Here is a 26,598-nt window from a genome sequence, read left to right on the forward strand (position 1 = left end):
AAGCTTCAAGCTTTATACACTTGTAGCCAAAAACATAAAAGACTTAAAAAAAAATGTAAAACGTGGTGGTAGACACAAAGGTGCCACTTTCCATCTTTTATATGTATTTACCGTCTTGTAAGTAAACAGTACACGTATTTTTGTAATCCCAGGTAATTAAATAACGGGTACGATGCTGATCAAAAAAGTTAGTTGGTTATTATCTTTTCTCAAGTTGGTAAACGTAAACCAAATGTTACATCACGAGTATTCGATCTCCGAGGCTCCCGCCAAAATCCAATGGCATTTAGCCCTCTTGGTCTAGCCTGAAGTAATGCTTAAACGGTCCCAGGATACAGCCTAGTTGAAGTATTATCAGAATATCAACGTTACTGTAGTAGGTCCCTTAGTTGCCATTGGCTGTATTGGCTAATTAACAGCTGTGTCTAAGGAACATGTCGGCCTTAGTCACTAACAAGACTGCAATATCGTGCCACTCATCCTACATTCATACTTGGCTTAAAATACCTACATTAGTATGGTTGTCATGTTTCAAGTGTTAAGGAGACGACGCACGTTATAAGCAACTCAGTGACATGTGCCTGTCTATGTAACTTGTCCCGTGGGAGTGATTCTGGATCTGTACAGCTTTGTTCTTCAGATTATGAATCTGCATCTCTAGTCGCCATGGCAACCGTACAGTCCATCATTGTTAGTGTTAATATTGCCCGCTTTAACACAAACACTGTTTGCCGAAGCTTTTACACATTCGAACATGTAATGTGGAGAAAATAAATTCACTCTGAATTGTATTAGATTAATGACGAAATACTCAGTAGCTGAAAAGAAAATTGAATTTCAATTAAATTTTTAGGGCTGAGATTGTGTTTTTTTATAGTAGTTCGTATTGAGTAGTTATTCCTTACGTTTCAAACCACGACAAAACTGGCTACAGTATGTGATTATGAAAATGTTGCATTCCATATACTCACTTTAATATCAACAAATTATTCTGAGTTGCTGGAACGTTGTTGTAAAGGAATTTAGCAGGTGACCTCCGTAAAGGTAGTAGGTAGACGATAAAAGCTATAAACTGTGACCTGTCGCAGTACTACATGCAAATAATCATCGTTACCCTACAATAGTCGCACTATGTCTGGTGTAACTGCTACTGCAGCAACTGTTATTTACTAGGTTACTTTTTCTGGGTATTTAATCTTTTAGGTTTGTTTGTAGATTTTTGACGATTTCTGTGTATACCAAATGGATTTATGATGTCGTACATCATAAATTGACGGTAATGATGGAGGGATCGCGGTTGATATAGAGGTCAGAAATGGTTGAAATTCCTTCAATATTGCTTTAACCTTTAACCTATTCTAAAATACCACAACATACTGGTTCGGAACCAACTTTATACTGTAAGAATCTGGGTTAAAACATATGCTATGTTCATTAGACAATAAGGTAAGGAGACATATATCTGTATAATAGAACTAGGGTAATCCACTAAAAATAATATAGGGACTTTGTAAAAGTAATTTCAGATTGGAAACGTCAAAATTTCTAAAATTATATAACCTTATTAATGTGAACGCCAAGAAAAGGTTTTCTTTATTACTTTGGTGTGGTGTTATCCGCCTTGCATTTAACGCATTTAACGATTTTGCTATCACAAGTGTGTTTCTATATGTACTTAATTTAAATACATAATTCATACGAGTTATTGAAAACCATACTTACAGTTAACATTTTTATAGTGTATGTGTTGCTTTAGTTGGTAACTTAGCCGTTAAATAAATTTTGCCCAATTTTTACATGAGGTTTGACCACGTATAAATCTCCCTATTTTTTATGGTTATTGCAATAATAAATTTTCATTCAAAAGTTCAATGCAAGTGTATTGGCTATACAAGGACTTTTGTCACGTTTATTTCCCATAACATACAATTCTGTGAAACATTTGTGTAAACAATTTATCCCTTTACGATACATCATGTGTTTATGATTTACAGTGTCGATTGTCGCTCGACAGTTTACTGTTGGTATATAAATCTGTAAGGCAATACTAAGCTACAATGCAAGGCACCTCCGCCAGACGTTCAACACCTCTATATCCTGTCAGGATATAACCAACCTCGCTCGTGTCCTGTCTTTGAATTGAAACCTATAACTTAGGCTATTGTGTTTTGACGTTCAGTGTTCAATATCCACTATTTGTGAATTGTTTGGAATATAACAGCTACGCGAGGGGGGTTTAGTTTTATCATTGAATCATATTATAATAAATCCATTAATACCCACATAGAAGATTTATATTGAAAATATAAAAAAAAATATATTTGAAATATAAAGCTATATATTTGCTAATATATATTGTCAATATATTTTAAATATGCAAATTATGGGACCGAGTAATATATTCAGTTATATTTCATTTGTGGTATTTATATATAAATTATATATTTCAAATGTGTTTTTATAATCTATCTATATATTAATAGGCAAGCATGTTTCTTTAAAACCTTTTTTCTCAGCTTGTGTGCATCGTGGGGTAAATCTACGCATACCGTTAGAAAGCTATTTTCCTGTAGGTGTGCAGAATCCCTTTATAAATTTAAATAGACTCAAAGATAAACACAAAAAATGAGTTTAAAAATTTGAAAAAAATTAACATGGATCTTATGCGTTGCCATGCTGGTGACGAAATAACAAGGAAATATAAACAGAAAATCAAAACAAATGGAAGAAACTCCAATCACATGTTTTATTTACAGTGTGGGGTGAAAATAGAGAAGTTAGTAAGTTTACATTACATATTTTTGGTCGAGTTTCGACCACTGGACGACCTCTCGTATATTTTAAATATGGAAAAGGGCTAGTATATTAAAAATATATTTAATATAATGTATTTCAAATATATTAATAATATATAAAGCTTTTTAAACAGTGTTTGTGAGTCGCAAAAGCGACGCATAACACCGCGGTGGTGTGTTATGAGTCGCTTTTACGACGCTTAACGTTCGACGGGTTGAACAAAACCAGGCCTATAATTTAGGACTACTTAGACAGCTCTTTTATGGACAAATGTTATGCTTTTAATTGAGAGAAGCTTTATCCAAATGTATTATCGTAGTATTTTAGGTTTACTAATTACACAGATTTGCTTCATTCGGGATGTAGGCCGGCCTGATATCGTTACTATAGTAGTAAAAATTCAGACTCGCGCACATATTTACAAAATAGGCTAGAATGCTGTTTGTAAAAATAGATTGAATAATTATTTTTTATTGGTAAATGTACCGTATATATTCTAATTTATAAACAGTTGATCCACTTACCGTAAAATCGTGCAACTAGGCCGTATCCAAATTACTAACACTCATGTTTTGAGGTTAGGTCCAAATTAGCACTCATTTTTATTGACTTGCCTATTAATTACACATATTTAAACACTAGACAATTTCACTTATACTCTTTCTTGTTTCTTCAGCAAACATTCTACAGATACGCATATTAGGCATATTGCCCTAAGCTAGAATCGTGCAACTAGGCCGTAACCTAAATGACTAACACTCATTTTTTGAGGTTAGGTCCAAATTAGCACTAATTTTTGTTGCCTGGCCTAATAATCACACACACATTTAAACACAAGACACTTTCATGCATACTCTTTCTTATTTCTCCAGCGAAAATCCTGTAGATACGCATATATCTGTTAAGTCCACAACATATAAACTACGGACGCAGTCCTACACCCACCTATCGCCGGCACAACACTGCTCAACTGAACATAATTAAAACAATATGGCCGCATATATATGTGGAATATATTTATAATATAAATCTATTTTGTATTAGAAATGTAAATGTTAAAATATATTTTTAATATATTGAACAAATACATTTAAAATATAAATGTAAAAAGTTGAATACTCTTAAACTATATTTAAAATATATTTAAATATTATATGAAATATATTTACAAAGATATATTATAAATATAACATACAATATACACTTTAAATATATTTTAATAAATATATTCAAAATGTATTATGAGAAATACGATTAATTTATAATAAACTTATATTCGATTTATATTTAAAATACATTATAATATATGTTCTAAAGTATAAAATTTATACATAATGCCAACTATTTTCTTTGTATATTTATACTGTATTAGGAATATAGAATGGAATTATATATTTGTACAACTATATATATTAACTATATTTTGAGAAATTTTTATATATTGAAATATATTCTTAATATATTTTCATGAATAATTCTTTTATGTGGGTAAATCTTATTGATAATTTAAACTCAATCATACCACTTTCTATTTAAACCATTTTAGTTCAGTTAAATAAACTGTGTCGTGCTAAAGTTTATCTGAAATGTTACTATAACAAACTAATGCATAGTTTATGGGCAATCTTCTTGTTACCGTGGCGACGAATCAATAATATCTGTTCAAAGTCTAACCTCAGGCCTTTTAAAAGTTGGTTGACCAGAGGCATGGCTCGATATCGAAAGGAAAACAGGCTTATAAATGCGTCTGTTTATCTTTGTGGAAAGTTTCAGCTAATTTGTACAGTTAGGTTTTGCGCATCTTGCTACTATACAAGCGAATATCGCATTTTAAGTATGTTTTCACTGTAAAAATGCTGAATTTAACATAGCACTGAATTTAACCATACATAAAGATTTTTGCTGGTCTGAAGGTCATCTGAAACTGAATCCATCGAGACTCGGTGAGCAAATCGCAACGCAAACCCTTTAAGTTACTAAACTAGCAGAGTGTGAGCACAAGAATATTTAATAGTTTACGCTATATTCTATTTACGTCGATATTACAATTTCCAATAGGCCCATACATTGTTTTCTATTCAGACTGTATAAAATAATGAAATCTAAAGGTAAATATTATTTATACTAAAAAGACGGGGTTGTCTGTGATTTATCCGGGCATTTCTGCCTTAAGTATAATCATTAAAACGGGATTTGTCAAAGGCAGGATTACATTGTCTTTTGATAATCTCTTGTGGAAAACAAAACACGATCTTTTGAAAAGTCGACAAAGAACTAAAGTTAGGGAGGATTGATGGTTTGGTTCTTAGAATCTGTTTTTCATCCGATCCATACGTATTGTCTGTTATCTTCAATAATCATTTTTTCCTTTGAGCATGGTTAAAATTTAATTGATATAGTTCTTGATTTATTTGTATACTGTAATCAGAATATTTCTCTTTGAACGCATTTTAGCTACATTGTTATAATTGTTTACAACAGTCGTTAAAGATTTTACAAAATAATAGTATTTTGTTTTTACAAATTTTAAAAAGGTGTCAGCTGAGAGAGGGTTGTGATGATCAGAGCTTATCACGTATTCATCACGATAGTCAAAGGTATGGTATTACTTGTGGTACAGCTAGGACTGTGTATGCTAGAGGTGGGTTTAATTGGTCCTGGAATAGTGATACCATAGATAAAACATACTCCCTTAGTAGATTTCTTATCCTTATGGAACAGCTGAAGACAATTTTATTGTTAGTTCATGTACGGTTTATGTAGAGGTCGTGTTTTGTTTACAATTTGTTTCCCGGTATTACAGCCATTTAAAACCTCGTTTAACCAAATAATACGATCTAATCATAAACAATAACTTGTCCCCTAGTTATATAACCAAACAGTTAAGCACAAATCAAGAAATTAACCCTAAAATAATGGAAACAAAGTGTCATCGACACTAGCGCCTTTGTGTCACGTACATGAACTAGACACGAAAAACGTGCTTCAAAATTTACAATGGGATGAGAAGTCTACTTGTGTTGGTTAGTCTATGGTGATACTTAGCCAATCATTACATAATTGTGAGGTAGAGATTCTACCGAGGTATGCGCTGCAAAATTTATACTAAAGTTATACTAGCAAATTCAAGGGTTTAGTGGGTGTATGTAGGGAAATGTTTACACCCTCTCACCAATTAATTGCTGAAATTTTGTTTTACAACAGAATGAATTTCAAAAAATTTTTAAAATAATTTTATTTCACAGTAGGTCTAGATAATATAAAACTACTGCAAACACAATCATCTTGAACGAACACAATATCTTATCTGTTGTCACAAATTGTTTCTGGTAATTTAATATTGCCGCGTATAATAGGATGAGACACGTCGTATTGCGTTGTCGTCAGACCATTGTAGGAGCGAATCTCATCTTGGCCTGACAATGGAAACACGACCCTGCATTCAGTATAGGTCCCAGTGTGTAGTAGTTGTTAATACTAGTTTTGCATAATTCAATACGAGCTCGACCTTCCTGTTCTAGATTGAAAGGAAATTTATCCTTAAATAAAAATACACCCGCCGCAGCAAACCTGCAGACTAAGCGAATTTCAACTTGTCTGATAACATTTTTACTAAAATATTTCCATTAATAAGACATATTTAATCCCAATTTAAATAACATTAGATTGAACGAGGGCCTAGGTTGGCTGGTACGGGGAAGGCAAATCCGTCTTTTTTGACCATACGTCAATAATATAGGGTGATATAAATAAATTTGCCAAATTTTATCAACATATATCCATAAACAAGTAAACTACATCAGTTTTCATTATCTCCATAAGAATAACATGCCAATTTTAAATTACCCCTTTTTCTGTGACCGTTAGACATACAACAGCGCTTAAATATATTAAATTATTCCTTTTTTTAACCTATATAAAATCGTTTGGAAAGAAATAGTATATTCTTGTTTTTTTTTTTTTTTTGTTTTTTTGTTAAAAATGGGAAAACCCCACTTTTACCCCATAAAACTCCCTATAAAACCCCGTTCCCATTGTCCGATAATGCTGGTTCGCGAACTCGTTCGAATAAACGTAGGTTTATACGTTTGTACTAAATTTCATCAAAATCGGATCATTTTTGCTCGAGTTATTGTGCTATATATGTTAATTTGCACGGATGTTATTTTGGCCCCTGGGGACCTCAAAACGAAAAAGTAAATCTATCTCGGGTCTAGGTCTTACCATGAGACCTACGGTAATAGCTTATTCCATATATGGGAAATTCGCTAATAAACTGTAAATCACTAGATTGGATGCTTTACATATTTGTAAATGGCTATGGATTATTCACAATAGATTTAGAATAATTATCTTGTCAAATACGCTGTGTGCTACTTTAAAAACTAAAAAGAATTTTTACCGTGTTCCCCTCCTATGGGTTTTCTTGTCATAAGATCACCAACGATGTATTGATTGTGATATTCTGAACACATTCCATGCTCCAGAACAAACGCCTTTACCTTACTGACTCCCTTAATCGTGAACCCGTGTTCACTTCCTATACACTTTCTTACAATAAGATCACCAACGATAGGTTTCTTGTCATATTCTGAACACAATTCATGCTCCAGACTAAAAGCCTTTACTACTTCCATAATTATTCCCTTGTCGTGGACACAAATTCCCTTAAAACTCATAGTTACTTACTAACAGAATCACAAACTAGACCGAATACACTTCGTTCATCCTACAAAATAAATTGAATATATAATTACACCCCACTTTCCTTGTTTATATAACTTAAAATTAAATTTTTTATAACTGAAACCTAGCTTAATCAATTTATAGTCATTTTGTAATGACGGGACAAGTACTAGACAACAATAATCCAAACACATTTATTATTACATCTATACAATTTGGAAATGAGTAAAACATTACCTTAAATATAAAGAGAATATTAGTGTAAAATTAATATTTATGCCTTTAAGTTATTTCCCCAATCGCTTAGAAACGAAATGTGATTTGTGTGATTAGTTTAAAACCTATTTCATGGTACGTTGATTGATAGAGTATACGTAGTATACAACAATTAGTTGTATACAGTATGTTTCAACGTATTCAAATGCTGGCTAGTATACTAACCAAAAGTCATTGCTTGAAACAGCTGATCCGCGAGTCGTCTAGTCGCATGACGTGCTAATTTTTCATTGGTCCATTGTTGTCTTGTACGGTTCGCTGTATTTTCATGTTATTACGTGTAGTGTCGTATGAGTCCGTGTAGTGAGTGTTTGTATCTCTATCGCGTAGTGTTCGTGAGTGTGTTTTAGTAGATATATATTTAGTGTTAGTGTCAAGTGACTTATTCAATGATATTTTCCTGTTACGACATGCATCTTTGTTCTGATTATTCACTGCAGAAATTAGGTTAGTATTTTCAAAACTTATTTTCATTCTACCAGTTTACTTTTTGCAACGCAAAATAAAACTAAAGTTGATTTTGCAATACTTGGCCTATTGTTATTATCGCATTTCGTCTCGGAAAATCATTGATTGTTTGTCATAATTAAGTGATTTCTTATCGAAATGAAATGTAAATTACGCTAAGTTAATTTGAATGATTAAAAAATTTATTTTTATAAAATTGATTAAGCGATGAATATTTCTCCTTTTTTGCTTCATTTTTTTATGTTACAATTATATCAAAATCCTGTCCAGGATTAGGTTCTTACACATAACTTTGGTAGGTAATTTTTCACCTAACCTAAATAATTATTGTCAAATGTATTGTTACATACAAACAATATAATTATGGTTAATTAATGTGAAAGGTTCTGGAGTTTTTGTTCGAATATAGCCGAAATACTAGACGTATTTAATGAATAATCTCGATAAATCTCTTGTCTTGTGATGTTGCCCTGAGGAAACCGTATGTCTTTTTAATTTTGGTGAAGATACAAAAAAATGAAATACACTGAAATATAAATATTTTATTAATCAATTCTTCAAGAAAATCATGAATATAGTTTTGGTTAATCACATATTTTTGTATGACCTGTTCGAAAAGTGTTTGAAACAATTTGAATTATTGAGCAGCTCATGATCTTTTAATCATAACTTGAATCTGTACTTAATCATATTCCGAATACACATACAATTAAAACAATTATTACTAACTTACAGCTTAAAGGAACAACCTCACTTAGATAATCATTTAATAATAAAACTACCCTACACAATAATAACAATTATACAATTGACGTTCAGTTTGACGGCTTGAGTATAATACAACACTAACAATACAACTTACAGAAACCTGATTGAAAGGCCCTTCAACTTTGAACAACTAACTTTACACAGCAATTACAAACACACTAATGACGATAATATCGATAACTTCATTGTGATAACTCCAAATCGCAATTGATTGATTCAACTCGAAGTACGAAATGAGAGTTCAGTTCATTCATAATTTGTTCCAGGATTTATTAAATAACAGAAATAAGGTTACTAACCTGTCGTCAATTTATCCTATGAGAGTCCCACTAAATAAGGCCCATTAGGGAAAGCAATAATGCGTACAGACTTAATTGTTTGCTTACAAAATTTATAATCTTTAAATAATCTACTAAAAACGAACATGTTTTTCTTACGCACTTCCACACACTATTTATTTTTAGGTGTACAATAATTTGTCGAGCCAACGATATGTTTAGGTTGTTGAAATAGTTTACAAAGTGCACCTCAGTTAGTGTATGGCCTAGGGTATGAAAAAAGATTATTACTACGCGATTTTTTTTCTAATAGCAATCCGTTTCGTGTGTACCTCTGGTCTATAAATACACATCTGACCCTGTTCTGTAACGCCCTGTCCAGAGTTACGGGGTAAGTAGTAGTTGGACTGACATATTGAAACTGTGTGGTCGGTCTCCATGGCAACAAGTACAGTTCAAGTGACCAGGTCCGAAACTAAATGTTTGTCTAGTCCTTACTGCTCTGACCACTGATCACTGCCCTTACAGTGTGAGTAGAAATTGTAAGGTTGATTGAAAATCTAATGCTAATAGATTGAACCCTCCGGGTATCTAATTGTATTGAATAACACTGCTTTCAAAATATTTTAAATCATCGTGTCGTATAGTTAAATGCATCAAGAGTGTGTTGTACTATTTTTAAATTTAAAACAAGCTAGACTACTAGTTTACTTAACCTATTTTAATACTTAACTTATCAATGATTATTGCAAACTTATTGCCAAAGAGTACTTAAACAAATCATAACTTACTTCATACAAAACTTTTACTTTAAAATACATTGGTAATTTATTTTGAATAAAAGTGTCGTTTAACATAATATGTGTTTTATGAATGTAAAATTTGAACACACAACACGTAAAAGAATTTGTAAATATTTTAGTACAATTCGTTTGTATAAAAGCTCCTAAGATATAAAAAAGTTATTCTCAATTGACTGTAATTTTAAGTCTTTCGGTGAATTTCTCAGAATAAGAGGCAATTTTTTACGTGAGTTAATTTACACTCGAGTATCTTTTGTCTGTTAACCACTATATTAACTCTCCAGTCATTAACCTATCCAAATGGCTCAGTAAACATGCATGAACTAATTGTGTTTCTTAGAAATTTCTAAAGGTGGTAAAATGTAGAACCATTTTACAGTGTTTGTGCAAAATCTCATCTCGCCGAACAATGGTTGTGGTGTTGGTTCAAGTGGACAGCTGGGTAGTTTTAGTTTTGTTCTTCTTCTACTCTTTTATGTTGTTTTACTCTCTTCTTATACTAGTAGTTCGGTAAAGAAAGCAGGCATTTGTGATTGAAATATGCATTTGTCATTATGTTTCACTTCAATTTGGTTTTAGATTGTTATGTGATGTCTTTGGAGTGAGGATTAAATACTATAATTACTGAATTAAAATTTAAAAATAATCGTCATCGATTCAGTTACAGAGTAGGCATGATACGTATATTTGAACCGTGGTCTTTAGAACATAATTCAATCAGTTGAAATATTTTTTTCAGCAATTAATGATTAAGGATCACAATAAACTTACCACTAATCAACCAGTTACGGTATTCGATAAAATATTTTTCCTACAGTCACCCGACAAAGTTGGCTTCCTTGTACTGTTTATAGTACAGAAAGCTGTTAATTGCTGCATATTTATACTTTGCCGTACGGTTTATACTTTGCCGTACGGTTTATACTTTGCCGCACATCAGGATTCCAACGAAACAACACAAAACAGCGTGGTTCTATTATGCACGTAATCCGTGTACGCTTGGAAATAGGTTGGCAACACTTAAAGATAATAATACTATGAGCAGCTGATTGACTATTATAACTTCGATTTAACCTGTCATTTCGTGTTTATAGTTTCGGTATTTCTGAACTTCCTGGACTTTTCTTTTAAACGTTTTTAAAACATTCCTACGATATTAATAAACAAAAAAATGAATTTAAAGCATTTTTTTAGGCGCGGAAACCACTTCAAATTACAAAAACATACGGAACTATATTCTCAAAACGCGGAGCACATTTCTTGCCGAGGAAAAATAGCGGAGTGATACGGACCGCGGGTACTACTTTCTCTAAGGACACGATTTGTGTTGCCAGCTGAATCTAAAAACGTCTTGTATAGTGTTTGAAAGACTTATTATTTATATGATTTATAGTGACACTGTAGGAAAAATATAATGCATAACATGAGTGAAAAAGGCCTTTGCTGCACTCGGGATCATTCCGCACTCGCCTGCGGCTCGTGCGTAAACATTGCTCTCGTGTGCAGCAAAGTGCCACTTTCACCACTAGTTACACAAATAACTATTTCATCGTAATATTTAAACAGAAATATTTGCATATATCTTTTAGTACGGTCACCGCATGAATCAGGTTTTCTATCAATTATTACTATGGAGTTTGCATAAGTATTTTACCGTCCGAAAAACGAACAACAAAATCTATTTATTTCAAGTAAATCGTCCCTTAGATTTACAATGAACTAGTTGTCCGATAGATGTATTAGCGTGCGAAACACCAATGTGGTGCCGAGGAAAAGTCTCGGGAAGAAGTCAAAGTTCTGGAGGATTGATGGTTATTGTTCTTTTTCCTACTTATTTGTTGGCTTTCCCGATGGTTTTCCGTTAGGGCGAAAGCTGATAAGATGGAGGAATATATACATATTGTTTGCATACCAATTTTAATGTCAGGATATGTAAAAAAATTTCATTCCAATTCTCTTCGAATTTGAAGTTTGATATTTTATATATTCTCGATATTATACAGTGTCTTTAAAAAAGAAAGGGACATAATTTATATAGTTAGTTATGAGTTATATGGCTGCCATTTTGAAATTTTAAGTTGAATTAAGATGATTTTTTTTATAACAGAGGTCTTTTCTATCTTAACATACATACCAAGTTTCATAAATATTGGTTGAAGAAAATAAAAAAAAACGTGTTATGTAAAAAATATAAAACGGCGAATATATGGTTTTGGTAAAATGTTATTCTTGATTTTCTCTTGAGTATTACCCAAGGAATCGCTACGTAAAATATGTCCCCACCTTTTTTGAACACCCTGTATATTTGGCAGATGACTTAATTTATCTTAAATGTTATAAAATGTTTATTTCGTAAAAATGGCCAAACTTAACATTATATTATGTGTGTAAGGATAATTGTTTATTAGAATCCACCATCGATATTCATACCCAAAAATTAATTAGTTCTTCCTAAATTTAAATCATAGCTAAAAAGTGTTAAATCCAGTTTGACACCTTCAAAACTTTGCAATAGTGTTCACTAGAAGGACTTTCCTAACACCTGCGATTCAAACGAGTATTTTAAACCTAATAAACCAACTGTTGCATTAATCTACTCGTGAAGTCTCCAATTAAGCATTCAGATAAAAGCTCAAAGCATCTGAATTCTCAGAACTGGAAACTAAGCTACTGCAGTTAGTTTATTAAATTTCTAAGAACTTGTTTCGATAAAGTCCTTTGGCAGTGTCAGTTTATTAGTAGCTATTATTAGTGTCGATTGAACAACTTTTATTTATTCTTTAAACTATTAGTTAACTTACTAATACAAATTTTAAACTAAACTAAAGACCTAAGATTAGGAATAGTAGGCTAGTAAATTCCTGCAAAAAGTCTCAATACGCAAATAGTTTTTTTCGGATTAAAAAAAAGAAAAAACAAAATGTCAGTGGAAAAGTAAGGAAAATATTCTATGTTTACAAAGCATTCATAACTGTCTTTGTTTTTCACTTTGCTTTGCCACCGACTGGTTCATAATTTTATTAAAGTAGTTTCATAGCTTTAAGGTTTTTTATGGTGAAATAACATTTCTCTACAATAAACAAGGAAAATAAAATATCTTGACTATACGCTCTGAATCGTAAACATTTGACTGTTAAAAATTAATGAAATTTCCAACCATTACTTGTAATCCCGTATCTATGTCAGCAGACAACCCCCAGTGAAGGGTTGATGATATGTCCGATTGGTCCACAGAGACTATACAGTTAGATACAGTTTAGAATGTTGCCATACTGCATCACTGTCACACTTGTGAGGCGGAGAGATTCTAAATATTAAGTAGCTTAGTTTAATCAATTGATTGACTTTTGATTAAACAATGTTTATGCATGCTAGGTAATAGTTTAACATAAACAAAGAAAGAGGCCCAAGTTTGTCGAGATAAAATTTCGTCTATCTATGTTTATACAAAGAATGCAAATAGTTAGAACAGTGCAGTTAATGTAATGTTTTCTTGTCTGGAAAGAAATTAAAGCTTAAATTCTGATGACAACAACTTACAAGTGTTTATAACATGCAAAGTACCTAACTGGAATGGTACGAAATATATCTTTAATTGATAACTAATAAACAAGGATTGAAAATTTTATTTTTCTGATACAAATATCATAGTGTGTTTCGTGAACTGATAATACTAATCCAGGTTTACTCGTTTGATGACAATGTCATGATGATCAAAGAAGTAGCGCCGGGGTTTTCGTGCCTGAGACCAAATAGATACCCTGAACTGAGACTGAGATGGTTCTGGTTTCCATGGACCAGATGGATATTTTACTATATGCTATGTGTTGGCAACTTTTTTGTAATACAAGGTCCCAAAAAATACTGCCAGAGATCTTTCGATACGGTAACGCTTGCCTGTTGTATAGGCGTTGGGTTTAATTTAATTTTTATCCGTACACCTTGGTATAAAAATTGTTGAATCAAGCATTATTTTTAACTATTAACAGTTTTAGACAGAATTATCACCTTGCCTGCTAAAATGTTTACTTAGAGTTGTCAATTAATATTTTATTGTTTTTTTTTCAGGTAAGCTGGTTTTAAAAGTTCGTAGCTGCTCGGTGAGTAATTTATACTTGGTTTGTAAAATCATGGTTGGTCTGTTATTATGTAAAAAAAGATTCTTATGAGATCTCAAAAATGATTGAAGTGGTTCAATGCAATATGAACGTCTATATGTAGCTTTGGTAATACTTGTTCAACTTATTTATGATCAATGTGAGCATCGATACGTAGGCAATCTCATCAGGTGTTATAATACACTAGACTGGTTTTAGAAAGAGTCAATGATGATTGACCAATCATTTCTATTATTATATTACAGAGCTTCAGTTCTCGGTTTTCGCGTTCTAATGCCGCTAGTGTGTGATAATGTGATGGTTTTCTTAGCCCGTAATAAGCAAAAGACCTAAAGGTAGGACATTAAAGATAAATCAATTTAATTATAACTTAGCTATTTTCTTTATGCAGCGACCTCAGAACTTTAGGTTAAATCTGCAATACCACATAATTAATTAGGCGCTGTTTATATACAGTAATATCATCTATTTTTGTAACGTTAAACATCCAAATTATAAAATGCATGAAATTAATTAAAACATACTTGTATTATAAAGGTACAGGCTATAAAAAGGTAACAGTCTCAAGCATAATAACTAATTAAGCACTTTGTTTAGCGAAACTATCAAAGGAATTGTTTCTTTTTATTATCTTACATTCTTTAAATTTATTATTTCGCCAACCTGGAGATGCTTAGTAACGTGCAATATTCTGAAACTGTGATAAATTGTTTTGTTTTGGTTGAAAACAAACGGGGAGAAGGTTAATCGAATCTTAAACTTTAATACACATTATTAATCCGTAGTTATTAGTTAACATATGACATCCAGAACTTTTACTGCAACTGGACGTCAAATATTTGTATTCATTTACATAATTGTAAGTTTATGTAACGATAATTACTGAAATAATCCCATTTATCTTTACTATAGTAAATAAATTCTTGATCAGCATCGCATGTGTTATTAAATTTCCTGAAAAAAAAAACAAATTAAACTTCTAATAACACTAGTAATAATATATTTACACTTATACTTTTGAATCACAAGACTATAAACACATATGAAAGATGGCAAGTGGTGATCGATTTCGTTTGGACACTCCAATCATCATCAGACCCAAATGGTCGATATACGAGTATTAAAAACAAGTTGGCGTAAATCCTATTGATCAAGTTTTCAACCTATGTCAAGTCGGAAATAGTTATATTTGTTCTTATAAACCGATTGATCGCTTCAAAGATGTGAAATCATTATAACTTTATTTTAAACATAATACGTTTCAAGGAAAACTATCTGAAAATCAATCACCTTTATGCCAGTTCCGCTAGTGTGCTTCATATAATATTAATTCAAAGAGGAAACAATATGAGGAATAGCATGTGTTATTATTTGATTATATTAACATGTTACAATTATATAGAATGTTAACCTATGAATGTAATTAAAACATAAATTTGGATCGATTAATATTTTTTCATGTATCAAAATTTCTCTTCAAATAAATTATTCTTTGATTTATTAAATATAATTAGATTCATATAAAATCTGTTTATTAAATTGATTAAGTTATCTAATAACTAATCAACTCCTGTATACTTAAATATTATTTGTTTTGTTCACTATATAGGCCTGTCGGCGTCAGATGGTAGATCGATGGTAATTATGAATAGATTGCATTACATATGCAACAGATTCATATTATATGCATTAGCTGGTTATTAGATCATTTAGGGACCATATCCTAATGTGTATACAGCTAATAATATTGTACTGGTTATACATAAAGCTAAGGATTTTATTCAGAAATAGAAAATACTGTGTATAATTAACAAAATATTCCCCACATTTACAAAGAGGCTTGAGAAAGTAAGCTGGAACTTATAATGAGTTATTAATTTTTCTTGGGCTTCCGTTCAAAACAGTATATCTAAAAATACCCCCGCCGCAGCAAACCTGCAGACTAAGCGAATTTCCATTTGACTGATTGGATTTACACTGAAATGTCTACTTAAAAATATAACATTTATTCTCTATTTAAATAGAATTAGTTTAACTAGTACTTAGGTTTGCTGCATCAGGGAGGGTAAAACTGTTTTTTTTTGTAAAATGTTAATAGTTAGTAAGAAATAAAAACATTTTCCAAATTTGATCAAAATATGTTCATAAACAAGCAAACTACAACAATTTACTTCTCCATAAGAATAACATGGGAATTTTAAATTTACAATTTTTTGGAATTTTCTCCGTAACCATTAGGCGCATAATAACGCTTCAATATACTAAATTATTTGTTTTTTTAAGCTCTACAAAATGGTTTGGAAAGAAATTGCTAAATTTTATGTTTTTTGGGTCAAAAATGGGAAAAACCTATTTTTACCCCATAAAACCCCCCGTAAACCCCCGTTCCCATGGTCCGATCATGCTGGATCGCGAACTCGTTCGAATAAACGTAGGTTTACACATTTGTACCAAATTTCATCAAAATCGGATCATTTTTGCTCGAGTTATCGTGCTAACGGACACATATATATATATATATATATATATATATATAAATATATATATATATATGAATTTGAACGGATGGTGTTTTTGGCCTCTAGGGAACTCAAAATGAAAAAAAAATCGGTCCCGCGTCCAGGTCTTACCATGAGTACTACGGTAATAGCTTATTCCCTATATGGGAAATTCGCTAAAAAAAACGCACAGACAAAGATGATTACAACGGTTTATTAAGTTTCAGAGAAGAGTGTCATCGCATTTATTTTTCGTTATTATTTCCTAACCATAATATTTATTTATTGTATATGTTCCCCAAAAACCCCATTTCTTTAGTAAAGTATGTGGAATCTCAGTATAGTCGTTTATCATTGTGAAAATATTGTTCGCCTCAATCAAAAACCAAGTACTACAAATCCATCCGGGTATTAAATACACTTATGTGGAGTTAACTCAGTGGAAACAAAGAGCCAAATAAAATACATTGAACACAATGGGAGAACTAGAATAGACTTAAACTAATTACCTTTTGAAAATTCTCTTCCTGGTTTTGTACGCGAGTTCTGTTAGTGGTTTTATACAAGATTTAAAACCATAATAACGTCAAAATGGTTTTAAAAACGAAATTTCCTATCATGAAACAAAATCAAATGCAATGTCCACTATAGACTTCTGCAAAACCGTAAACCACTGGTCACTTAGTTTAAAACATTAAGTCGTTAATTATTACATAGACTGTGAATATATAATGTGCGTCAGTTCTATGTTGTCCATGAATATATAATGCAGTGCAATCATAATTAACCTCACACCTCCCACTGCAAGTTATTAATGTGATGGTTGCAAATACGACTGCGTTAAATAAACATTGTAGATTTTGACATTTAACTTTTGACTTTTGAATTACCTTCACAATTAAAAAATCCCTAGATAATTAATTGTATTGCACATAGAGTTTTGTTATGGTATTTTTCGGTGTTTTACAAACTTTTCGTCGCGAAATGTTTTTAGCTTTTAATTAATGTAGAGGTAGAAATGTAATTTACATAGTAAACAAGAAGTAAAGACAAGCGTGCAGGCGCTTGATACTATACCCGCAATACACGGCTGTGCCTATATCACATCTTAGCGCCGTCGTAACTGTTTATAGATAAATTATATGTATAATACATAATTGCGTAGTACACAATTTAAAAGTTACGATATTAAAGGCCTGAGATTAAAATACATCCGCCGCAGCAAACCTGCCGACTAAGCGAATTTCCATTTGTCTGAATTGATTTTCAGTTAAATATATTTAATAACATTAGGTTTAATGAGTACCTAGGTTTGCTGCTACAAGGAAACTAATAAAGTGTGTTTTTGAGGAAAATATTGATAGCTTAGTACAAAATAAATAAATTTGCCAAGTTTGATCAAAATATATTCATAAACAAGCAAACTACAACATTTGACAATATTCTCCATAAGGATAACATGGGAATTTTAAATTTACAATTTTTTTAATTTTCTCCGTTACTAATAATCGAACAAAAATACTTTTATATACTAAATTATTGGTTTTTTTAAGCTTTTTAAAAAGGTCTAAAGAGAAATTGGGAAATTTTGTGTTTTGAGGGTCAAAAGTGAGAAAAACCAATTTTTACCCCATAAAACCCCCCGTAAAGCCCCGTTCCCATGGTCCGATCGTGCTGGTTCGCGAACTCATTCAAGTTTATCCCGCTTTACACCTTTAAACCAAATTCCATCAAAATCGGACAAAAATTACTCAAGTTATCGCGTTCACGGACGTATATATATATATATATATATATATATATATATATATATATAAGTATATATATATATATATATATATACATATATATATAAATTTGAACGAATAGTGTTTTTGGCCTCTGGGGACATCAAAATGAAAAAGTAAATCGGCCCCAAGTCTAGGTCTTACCGTGCCACCTACGGTAATAGCTACTTCCCTATAGGGAAATTCGCTAATAAATAAATCAGAAGAATGTTTTAATACCTTTACCAATAAAAAGGTAACAAGTTTTGTGCTTTTAATAACAAGAATTCAATTAATCGCAGAATTTCTCTGTTGGTGTTTTTTAGTTGCCGTAAGGAATATCCTCTTTGTTTAAAACATCACGGACTTTTATAAAGGTAATAAATGCACACAGTGCTTCTTAGAAGTTCCGTTACTTTTGCACGTCAGTAAACAATCTTTTATAAATATAGATGATTGCAATTGAAGTTAGACATATAGTTTGCGTGGCGTTTCTTAAAGTCAAGCTTTTAAGCTATCGGGCATTTGTTGATTTTAATGTTCTGATTGTAATCTACACTGATTTATTGAGTATTTTATTGGAATAAATTATTCATTGAAGACTACTTTGTAAAACCAACTACGACATATAACGTCTAATTGACTCCTTTATTACCTTAGTTGAAACATAAATCTAGCATTTGTTCAATTATCAATCAATCAATTATCAATTATTTAAGATGGGGACGCCACTATGTGCGTATTTTAACCCAAATATGAGTGAAGGATGAGTGTAGGATGAGTGGCGCGATCTTGTAGTCTTGTTAGTGACTAAGGCCGACATGTTCCTTAGACACAGCTGTTAATTAATAGCCCATACAGCTAATGGCAACTAAGGGACCTACAGTTTATTGTGGAATCCGAACCACATTTTTCCTCGTAATTAACGAATTGGTCTAATTATTTAGGATAGTACTGCGGATAGTCGTAGTACTCACTAGTGCGGACGTTAATCCACACCAGGTAGCATCGCATCCACAGTGCATCCCTATAATTATCCACAATTCGTGACCTCCTAGTAGCTGGATTACAGGACGACGCCACCCGTCCCAGTCAGTGTTTACGGGTTGTTGAGGACGATTTAGCTAAAACAAACCACTGTATTTTGAAATCAAAATATTTCACTAATCGCAAAAAAGGAATTATGTATTGATAAGGGCAATGCAAAGATATCATACAATTTTCTTGTATACCATAAATCATATAATTTTGTCACAAATGAATGAATTAAAAAAGTCTTATGAGCGATTTCTAAACAGCAGAAACGTAACTTGAGAAATAGGAGACGGTAAAAAGGGTTCAAATTTCAGCGGGTTTTACTATTTAACAGGGGGAAAATGTATTGCTTACTTATTGTTTCTCCTTAGTGTTTTATATGTCTTCTCGGTGCCGTCCTACATTCGTGATATGAGTTTATTGGCCGTTAAACTACAAACTGTCAGACAGTCTCTATACTCTGTCCGCTGGGAGATGACATCTGGAACAGCGAGGAAATGTACAATTGTCTGGTGAGTAATTAGTTTCTCACTGCTGAGTTGTGCTTGTATTCGTATGTTTACGTTGTAAAAATAATTTAAACGTCACCATGTTGTGTTATTCTGCTAGTCTCTATGTCAAGAGAAATATCAAAATGGCAAGTAAATCCGATTAAAAGCCATATCACTTTTAATCTTCAATGGACTGAATCAATAGGTTAATCTGAAGCTATTTTTTCCTTACGAATATAGAGTAGACAATTTAGTGACATGAATTGTATAATCTTTAGAGCGTTCTGCAATGCCTCTAGATTGCTATCTTTACAAAAGGTTCGAGCGTGTATTGTATCCAGCAAAGCAAGAGATGAGTCAGTGCAGTATATGGGCTATTCTGATAAATTTTAAATTACGGTATTGGGATAGTCACTGCTTTGTGTTTTAGTTCGTCGTCCTACCGACTGATGAATCGCGTTACTAAATTAATGTCATGAAGTTATGTTTTACGCTAAAGGGTTTAGGGTTTAGAGTCTCGTTGTTGCCAACCTCTTCACTATTATGACAACAATCTTGTTGTATCTATTTCTCCCGCCAATCTACACATGCACTCTGTTCAGCTATTTATCGGTTATCCGAGCTGAAGCAGACTCAAAGCGAGCCTTTGTGGCATATCTTAGAACTGTCAAACCTGTATTAATGGCTGGATAACGGCTTGAAAGCAGATTGTGCTCATATACACAAGTGACTCACTCTGTTCAGCTATTTATCGGTTATCCGAGCTGAAGCAGACTCAAAGCGTGCCTTGTGTGGTATATCTGAGAACTGTCAAACCTGTATTAATGGCTGGATAACGGATTGAAAGCAGATTGTGCTCATATACACAAGTGACTCACTCTGTTCAGCTATTTATCGGTTATCCGAGCTGTAGCAGACTCAAAGCGAGCCTTGTGTAGCATATCTGAGAACTGTTAAACCTGTATTAATGGCTGGATAACGGCTTGAAAGGAGATTGTGCTCATATACACAAGTGACTCACTCTGTTCAGCTATTTATCGGTTATCCGAGCTGAAGCAGACTCAAAGCGAGCCTTGTGTGGCATATCTGAGAACTGTCAAACCTGTATTAATGGCTGGATAACGGCTTGAAAGCAGATTGTGCTCATATACACAAGTGACTCACTCTGTTCAGCTATTTATCGGTTATCCAAGCTGAAGCAGACTCAAAGCGAGCCTTGTGTGGCATATCTGAGAACTGTCAAACCTGTATTAATGGCTGGATAACGGCTTGAAAGCAGATTGTGCTCATATACACAAGTGACTCACTCTGTTCAGCTATTTATCGGTTATCCGAGCTGAAGCAGACTCAAAGCGAGCCTTGTGTGGCATATCTGAGAACTGTCAAAACTGTATTAATGGCTGGATAACGGCTTGAAAGCAGATTGTGCTCATATACACAAGTGACTCACTCTGTTCAGCTATTTATCGGTTATCCAAGCTGAAGCAGACTCAAAGCGAGCCTTGTGCGGCATATCTGAGAACTGTCAAACCTGTATTAATGGCTGGATAACGGCTTGAAAGCAGATTGTGCTCATATACACAAGTGACTCACTCTGTTCAGCTATTTATCGGTTATCCGAGCTGAAGCAGACTCAAAGCGAGCCTTGTGTGGCATATCTGAGAACTGTCAAACCTGTATTAATGGCTGGATAACGGCTTGAAAGCAGATTGTGCTCATATACACAAGTGACTCACTCTGTTCAGCTATTTATCGGTTATCCGAGCTGAAGCAGACTCAAAGCTAGCCTTGTGTGGCATATCTGAGAACTGTCAAACCTGTATTAATGGCTGGATAACGGATTGAAAGCAGATTGTGCTCATATACATAAGTGACTCACTCCGTTCAGCTATTTATCGGTTATCCGAGTTGAAGCAGACTCAAAGCTGCCTTGTGTGGCATATCTGAGAACTGTCAAACCTGTATTAATGGCTGGATAACGGATTGAAAGCAGATTGTGCTCATATACACAAGTGACTCACTCTGTTCAGCTATTTATCGGTTATCCGAGCTGAAGCAGACTCAAAGCTAGCCTTGTGCGGCATATCTGAGAACTGTCAAACCTGTATTAATGGCTGGATAACGGATTGAAAGCAGATTGTGCTCATATACACAAGTGACTCACTCTGTTCAGCTATTTATCGGTTATCCGAGCTGAAGCAGACTCAAAGCTAGCCTTGTGTGGCATATCTGAGAACTGTCAAACCTGTATTAATGGTTGGATAACGGCTTGAAAGGAGATTGTGCTCATATACACAAGTGACTCACTCTGTTCAGCTATTTATCGGTTATCCGAGCTGAAGCAGACTCAAAGCTAGCCTTGTGTGGCATATCTGAGAACTGTTAAACCTGTATTAATGGCTGGATAACGGCTTGAAAGCAGATTGTGCTCATATACACAAGTGACTCACTCTGTTCAGCTATTTATCGGTTATCCGAGCTGAAGCAGACTCAAAGCTAGCCTTGTGTGGCATATCTGAGAACTGTCAAACCTGTATTAATGGTTGGATAACGGCTTGAAAGCAGATTGTGCTCATATACACAAGTGACTCACTCTGTTCAGCTATTTATCGGTTATCCGAGCTGAAGCAGACTCAAAGCGAGCCTTTGTGGCATATCTGAGAACTGTCAAACCTGTATTAATGGCTGGATAACGGATTGAAAGCAGATTGTGCTCATATACACAAGTGACTCACTCTGTTCAGCTATTTATCGGTTATCCGAGCTGAAGCAGACTCAAAGCGAGCCTTGTGTGGCATATCTGAGAACTGTCAAACCTGTATTAATGGTTGGATAACGGCTTGAAAGGAGATTGTGCTCATATACACAAGTGACTCACTCTGTTCAGCTATTTATCGGTTATCCGAGCTGAAGCAGACTCAAAGCGAGCCTTGTGTGGCATATCTGAGAACTGTCAAACCTGTATTAATGGTTGGATAACGGCTTGAAAGGAGATTGTGCTCATATACACAAGTGACTCACTCTGTTCAGCTATTTATCGGTTATCCGAGCTGAAGCAGACTCAAAGCGAGCCTTGTGTGGCATATCTGAGAACTGTCAAACCTGTATTAATGGCTGGATAACGGCTTGAAAGCAGATTGTGCTCATATACACAAGTGACTCACTCTGTTCAGCTATTTATCGGTTATCCGAGCTGAAGCAGACTCAAAGCGAGCCTTGTGTGGCATATCTGAGAACTGTCAAACCTGTATTAATGGCTGGATAACGGCTTGAAAGCAGATTGTGCTCATATACACAAGTGACTCACTCTGTTCAGCTATTTATCGGGTATCCGAGCTGAAGCAGACTCAAAGCGAGCCTTGTGTGGCATATCTGAGAACTTTCAAACCTGTATTAATGGCTGGATAACGGCTTGAAAGCAGATTGTGCTCATATACACAAGTGACTCACTCTGCTCAGCTATTTATCGGTTATCCGAGCTGAAGCAGACTCAAAGCGAGCCTTGTGTGGCATATCTGAGAACTTTCAAACCTGTATTAATGGCTGGATAACGGCTTGAAAGCAGATTGTGCTCATATACACAAGTGACTCACTCTGTTCAGCTATTTATCGGGTATCCGAGCTGAAGCAGACTCAAAGCGAGCCTTGTGTGGCATATCTGAGAACTGTCAAACCTGTATTAATGGCTGGATAACGGATTGAAAGCAGATTGTGCTCATATACACAAGTGACTCACTCTGTTCAGCTATTTATCGGTTATCCGAGCTGAAGCAGACTCAAAGCTAGCCTTGTGTGGCATATCTGAGAACTGTCAAACCTGTATTAATGGCTGGATAACGGATTGAAAGCAGATTGTGCTCATATACACAAGTGACTCACTCTGTTCAGCTATTTATCGGTTATCCAAGCTGAAGCAGACTCAAAGCTAGCCTTGTGTGGCATATCTGAGAACTGTCAAACCTGTATTAATGGCTGGATAACGGATTGAAAGCAGATTGTGCTCATATACACAAGTGACTCACTCTGTTCAGCTATTTATCGGTTATCCGAGCTGAAGCAGACTCAAAGCTAGCCTTGTGTGGCATATCTGAGAACTGTCAAACCTGTATTAATGGCTGGATAACGGCTTGAAAGCAGATTGTGCTCATATACACAAGTGACTCACTCTGTTCAGCTATTTATCGGTTATCCGAGCTGAAGCAGACTCAAAGCTAGCCTTGTGCGGCATATCTGAGAACTGTCAAACCTGTATTAATGGCTGGATAACGGCTTGAAAGCAGATTGTGCTCATATACACAAGTGACTCACTCTGTTCAGCTATTTATCGGTTATCCGAGCTGAAGCAGACTCAAAGCGTGCCTTGTGTGGCATATCTGAGAACTGTCAAACCTGTATTAATGGCTGGATAACGGCTTGAAAGCAGATTGTGCTCATATACACAAGTGACTCACTCTGTTCAGCTATTTATCGGTTATCCGAGCTGAAGCAGACTCAAAGCTAGCCTTGTGCGGCATATCTGAGAACTGTCAAACCTGTATTAATGGCTGGATAACGGATTGAAAGCAGATTGTGCTCATATACACAAGTGACTCACTCTGTTCAGCTATTTATCGGGTATCCGAGCTGAAGCAGACTCAAAGCGAGCCTTGTGTGGCATATCTGAGAACTGTCAAACCTGTATTAATGGCTGGATAACGGCTTGAAAGCAGATTGTGCTTGCTCAATATCCGCTATCCAATAGCCTCCCAGCCTCCCTTAGCCTTACTCATGATTCGATTACTAGTTTATTGATGCAGATGTATAAGATAAAATTATATATTGTTTGGACATAAGTGTTTATTCTTTTGAATTTTTTCGAAGATTCAATAATATTGTAGCTTTTTTGATTAATTTAAAAACATAATCTACACTATTAAGTGATGTAAGTGACGACTATGAAAAGAACGTCTTGAAAAGTGTTTTTGAAGAGTCCAAAATATTAAGTATGTAAAACTAAGATTTTTCAATCTCATCTCAAAATGCAGAACAAGTTATGGAACTCGTCATCTGTTTCATAAATTCTAAATCCGATAATGTCTATCGAATCGCCTGTGATACCCGCTAGACACTCAGTGATAATCTGGGTGATATTCCGTGAATAGGTGTAACCGCTCCTCTTATATAAACCTACGTCAATGTTGGTCTAGTTTTTCTATTTTTACAACTGTTTATTTTCCTATATATGTTTTCAATCAATCGAGAAGTTCTATTGACATATATTATTGACATATTATGAGTCTTTAGTAACGCCAACAATTTACTTTCTACGTTCATACCAATTGTAAATGGAATAAACATTTTTGTCTTTGAGCTCAAAGTGGAAATTATCGTTTGAATTTCTCTCTCTTTTCTGTCTCGTTGTTTCAAGGGTGATTAACCTCTAAAAACAATAACCCGAGGTTTAATGTGTTTTAAACATATTGAGGAGTAGTAGTTAGACATGTAATGCATTTTTGCCGTGTTATACATGCAAAGTGTTACACCCATATTTAATTGTTATCACATATTACATTTGCTTGCTATGTGAAATAGTCTGATTCGTTATTATTTTTCATGATTATTTTGGTTATTTTAGTTATTACTTTAATTACGGCCGTGTTAGATTATAACGTTTGCAAGGGACTTTTTCAACGGAACTGCAAATATATGAGATATTTTTAGAAATACATTGTGTAACACAGGAGATGTAGACAATAATTATCAGAAGGGCACGTAGTTCCCCGGGGCTCCGCTGGGACGGCAGCGCCACCGTCACCTTGTCTCTAATTTAGTTAGGTTCGTGATTCTTCTTTAATTGCTGCTCCTTGCTAATTGTCGACATGTTACATCCGTTTAGCAACGACACTCGCAATGTTTTTATATAATAAAACAAATTAAGTATTTTTCATTTCAGAAGTGTTTTGTATGAATTTAAACTAAAAGAAGAATTAAGTGTTGCAGAGTCAATCAGTAATTTAATCAGACTGTTATGCAACGCTTAAACATGTGTTGATTTAATAACAAAACGTTTTGTGTGAACCCAATTGGTGTCAAGAACTACACTACAAGAACTAACTAAATTTAACTTTTTTGAAATATCCCACCAACTACCCAATACTAACTAACTACCGAATACAACAGATATTTTAAATTGAAATTATGAATTGAACCATTAGTATGTTTCATTGTATATAATATACGTAAGTGATGATCATTTCATGGAAGCAGTAAGCTGTCAAGCTGTATCTTTTAATATAGGATGACATCAAATCCATTAACGTTATGAATGCTGCCGGATAGCTCTTGTGATTTATACCTGGTTATAACTGTGATCTACAAGTCAGCTCAACATAGATTGCTCAGTCTGGTTAGTTACAATGACTGTTCTTGTCCCAAGTCTGGACTATAACTATCTTTACTATGGATTTTAATCGGACAGCGTGTAATTGTGTTGACGGTCTCGATCACTATTTGACGGTTATCAAGTTCTGCCCTATAATCAATTAAATGTTTCGGGGCTTGAAGGAAATTATTGTCATCGTTTCTAAAAAGTGTAGAAAAAAGAAAAAAGAAATTGATTTCAACTGTGACGTGGCT

At 33.8% G+C, this 26,598-nt stretch overlaps 1 protein-coding gene across 5 annotated transcripts in view; it reads left to right on the forward strand.

Moving 5' to 3' along the window:
* Positions 1 to 26,598, forward strand: part of LOC128991839 (dystrophin) — a 549,174-nt gene that overhangs the window by 200,368 nt on the left and 322,208 nt on the right. The gene's annotated exons all lie outside the window — the stretch shown is intronic.

The sequence above is a fragment of the Macrosteles quadrilineatus genome, unplaced genomic scaffold (assembly GCF_028750875.1).
Source record: "Macrosteles quadrilineatus isolate MER2022 unplaced genomic scaffold, UCM_ALF_1.0 Scaffold_4__1_contigs__length_99947679, whole genome shotgun sequence".
In the NCBI taxonomy this organism is placed as follows: Eukaryota; Metazoa; Arthropoda; class Insecta; order Hemiptera; family Cicadellidae; genus Macrosteles; species Macrosteles quadrilineatus.